This window comes from Tupaia chinensis, unplaced genomic scaffold, assembly GCF_000334495.1.
Source record: "Tupaia chinensis unplaced genomic scaffold, TupChi_1.0 Scaffold000005_1, whole genome shotgun sequence".
NCBI classification, from domain to species: domain Eukaryota; kingdom Metazoa; phylum Chordata; class Mammalia; order Scandentia; family Tupaiidae; genus Tupaia; species Tupaia belangeri.
Window position 1 is genome coordinate 375,867 of NW_006159433.1, and position 4,757 is coordinate 380,623.

The window sequence follows — 4,757 nt, forward strand, 5'->3', positions numbered from 1 at the left end:
TGTGATTAATCAAAAAAAAAAAATATGTTTTGGGACCAGCAGTTAGTGTAATGGCTATGTTGCTGGACTCCCATGTAGTCGACCGCGGTTTGCTTCCCGGACCCGGTGGCTTAAACTCACGCTGGGCACGTATGCGTGGGTGCCCAAGATCCCGAGAGGAGAATGGAGGAGAAGGGATTGCGGCATGGCCTTTCCCTCTGGGGGGTGATTTCTCGCTTTCTGTCTCTATGTCTCTCTCTGTCTGTCTGGCGAGTGCACGCGCCCTATAGCAAAAACCTCTCTAAAAAAAAAAAGTTAAAAAAAAAGAATATGTTCTTGTTTCAATACTTTTTAATAAAAAAGGTAAATACTGAGTCTATGAATAAATTTGGTTACTTTTTAAAAGGAAGACCATTTCCAATTATTTTAGAAATAAACCTATCTTCTCTAAAGACAAATATCATTAAAGTAAAAAGCAACTATTTGATTAAAGTCTTTGGCAACTTTTAATATAAATTTGAAGTTGATATTTGGGACCAGCAGTTAGCGTAATGGCTATGTCACTGGACTCCCAAGTAGTCAACTGTGGTTCATGTCCTGGACCCGGTGGCTTAAACTCACCCCGGGTGCGTGTGCATGCGTGCCCAAGATCCCAAGAGGAGAATGGAGGAGAAGGGACTGCAGTGTGGCCATCCCCCCTGGGGGGTTATTTCTCCCTTTCTGTCTCTCTGTCTCTGTCTGTCTGGCGAGCGCACGTGCTCTATAGCAAAAACCTCTAAAAAAAAAAATTTGAAGTTGATATTAACACTAAAGTATAATTTTTTTTCAAAAAGGTGAAAGCCTCATATCAATGTAAAATAAGCACTTCAAAGAATTTGTTCAGTGAAGGATGAGGAACCGAATAAGATTTTAAAAATGTGTTCAAAAGTTCAGCACACGCATATGAAGGATCTTCAAAAAGTTCATAGAAAACGTGTATTATGAAAATGTCTGCAAGGATTTCAAAAGTATTTTGCACCAAAATAAACACATACTAACATAACATGTCTGAGCAGGATCTAGTTTGAGGTACTAAAATGGATGTGGTATCAGTTTAGGAAGAGCCCCTACCAGAGCAACATGAATTCTGTTCAAATTAAGCAATGACAAATGTCAGATTTATGGTGAAGCTTGGGAAGAAAAACAATGCTTTTTATCATTGATGCTTTATGAAAAGTTTATGGAGACAATGCCCCCAAAGATATCAGCAGTTTACAAATGGATAACTCATTTTAAGAAGGGACAGGCCATGGATACCAGAGACTGTGGGAGGAGAGTGGGAGACGGCAGAGCGTGAGAGATAGGGAATCAAGGATGGGAAAAAAGGCAAAATATACAGGAAAGAAGAAATGGAAAATTAATTGTTGATCATACCTGTATGTTGGTGTGCTTGATTGAGGCAATATACAGTGTATCTTGGATGGAAAATTCTTATTTTGTGTGCTATAATGGTGCATAGTAAATGAATGTAAATAAATAAATGTAAGTAAAAAAACAAAACAACAACAACAAAAAAGAAGAGTTGAGAATATGTGCACATTAAAAAACTGCTGGTGTAACATATTTAAAACAAAAATGAAAGGAAATCAATAATCACAAAAAAAAAAAAAGGGACAGGATGATTTGGAATATGGTGCCCATAGCAGTAGACCATCCACATCAATTTGTGAGGAAAAATTTTATCTTGTTCATTCCCTTATTAAAGAGGACTGATGATTAACAGCAAGAACAATAACCAACAGTGCAGACATCTCAGTTGGTTAAGTTTACACAATTCTGACTAAAAAATTAAAGTTGAGCAAACTTTCTGCTGGGTGGGTGTCAAAACTGTGGGCTCAGATCAGCTTCAGACAAGAGCAGAACTTTGAATGGAAATCCTACACAGATGGGGTAAAGAACCAGAAGCAATTTTTAAAGGAACTGTAACAGGAAACAATGCATGGCTGTCCCAGTAAGATCCTGAAGATCCTGAAGAAAGCACCATCACAGCAGTTGCTACCAAGAGGTAGAAGTCTTCCAATCAAAGCAAAAGTAGAATGGTCAAGAGTAAAAGTCTTGGCAACAGTTTTGGCGATGCTCAAAGCCTTTTTCTTACTGACTTTCTGGAGGGTCAAAGAATGATAACATATGCTTAAAATCAAGAGTGCTTTAAGAAAGCTGAATTTTTAGCAGAAAAACACCTGGAAAAGCTTCGCCAGAGTCCTTCTCCACCTGCACAATTCTCCTGTTTATTACTCTCATCAAACAAGGTCAATTTTTTTTTTTTTTGAGAGTTTTTTTTTTTTTTTTTTTTTTTTTTTTGCTATAGGGTGCATGCACTCACCAGACAGACAGAGACAGAGAGACAGAAAGCGAGAAATCACCCCCCAGGGGGGATGGTCACGTTGCAATCCCTTCTCCTCCATTCTCCTCTCGGGATCTTGGGCACGCACGCACATGCATGAGCCCGGCATGAGTTTTAAGCCACCGGGTCTGGGACGCAAACCACGGCCGACTACGTGGGAGTCCAGCGACATAGCCATTACGCTAACTGCTGGTTCCCAAACAAGGTCAATTTTGTGAAGCGTTTCAATGAGAAATCACTAGGCATCCATTCTACAGTCCTGATTTAGCTCCTTCTAACTTCTCTTTGTTTCCTAATCTTAAAAAAATGTTTTTGTCTTATAATGTAAATGGGACTGAAGTGACATAGCTAAATTCTCAGGATGCTCTTTTTTTAGAACTAGACTAAAAGGTTGATATCATCACCTACTAAAGTGTTTTGAACTATTTATGGAATTTATGTTGAAAAATGAAGTTTATATATTTTTACTTTTCTCATGTAATTCCATTTTCCCACACACTTGTTGAAGTTCTCTTGTATATATAAGCACTTAAGAATGCTTAAATAGGTTTGATAAAGGATAATAAATTGATTAAGATCCTATACTGAAACAAATTTTAATGGTTTGGAACATTTTTACTACAGGGTGAAAATTAGTTTATCACTACCAAACAAAATTCCTTTCCACTCCTATCTGTTCTCTGAAACTGAAATTCTACTTTTATTGAGATCGTCTCTGGAGGGTCTACTAGACAACTACTGTAATCCACTGAAACAATATATCATTTGCTTATTTTCAAATCTATTAAATAGTCATGAAATTACAGACAGATGTAATAGAAACAGAATTGCCTTTTAAATATGATTTTTAAAAAAATGTTATTTCTGGGAAATATAGCTATTCACAGAGATCAGTTCCCATACTCTATTTGAATTCTGTCACTCTTTTTTTTCATTTATTCACTGTACATATTTACAGTATTATAAAATTAATTTTGCCACCTTGAATACACTACATTATCAATCCAGTCAAAGACGTTATACACATTATCATCACCAGACAATTTCCCATTTTTTGTCTGTTAAATGTTTTGCTTCTTTTTCCCCTTGATTTCTACCCCCCATTGTCCACCCTTCTCCTGCACCGTCTTTGCTATTTTTTTAATTTCAAGAAAAGCAGTTTTAGCTTTAAGGAATTGGAATAAAAAAAATGTCAAGAAAATTTTTCTTGGTTTAAAACCAGGAAAAAGGTTAGGATTCTCTTCAAATAGTAAGTAGATACTAAAATCTCAAAAATCAACTATAGATGAAGCTAAAAATCTAGTAACAATTGCACTATATTTTCTTCTGAAACATTTTTTCTCTCTCCATTCCCCCTTTTACCAAACAGAAGCATAAACAAACTTATTTGCAAAAAAGGAAGTTTAGTCTCAATTTGGTCTGTTATTTGCACAAAGCTCCATAAGAATACTAATGGATTTAGTTGGCTTTGTTGGAACCTTTTTTAATGAACCTCAGATGAGATTCTTTAAAAAGCTTCCTAAGGCTTAAGTCCAGAATTCACCATCTGACTGTACCTTTAAATATCTGTACTTGGCAATTTTTTAGCCTGCCAGGAAGTGACATTCTTAATTACCTGCCAGGCAGAGCTGTTTAGGGTACCAGGTAATTTTTCTAAGAGCTTCTGTTGGCTTTCTTGAGATCAACCTTAGTTCCTTAGCTTTCTGGTCATATCTCCAGAAAAGACATGTCAGTCAAAGCCTTGGCAATAGTCAGTGTTTCTAATATCTGTTTCAAGGCAACAGGTATTATTGAATTATGCAAATAATCATACTACCACAAACTAAGAATACTTGCAAATACTTTGCAACTCTATAGGGGTCAGGGAGGGAGAAAATTTTATGTTTCAATTCTGTTTTTTAAAAAAATAGCAAATTGCTAAAGCTATCAACAGCTCCATAGAAAACAAAAATTCTTAAATCTGCGAAACACAGTATAGAAGAAAATCAGTAATATTTTAGTCAGGAGCCATACAATTCAATTTCACCAGTTCAGTCTCACATAACTAATCTCTCTTCTGTTGAATGTACAGTGATATTGTGGTCCGATCTTTCTGTTTAAATCCCAGAAGTTGAGAAATGTGATCTCAAAGTTATCCAAAAAAAGATGTCGAACCAGCAGTTAGCGTAATGGCTATGTCGCTGGACTCCCACGTAGTCGACCGCAGTTCGTGTCCCGGACCCGGTGGCTTAAAAAACTCACGCCGGGCGCATGTGCGTGCGTGCCCAAGATCTCGAGAGGAGAATGGAGGAGAAGGGATTGCAGTGTGGCCATCCCCCCTGGGTGGTGATTTCTCGTTTTCTGTCTCTATGTCTCTCTCTGTCTGTCTGGCGAGCGCACGCGCCCTACAGTGAAG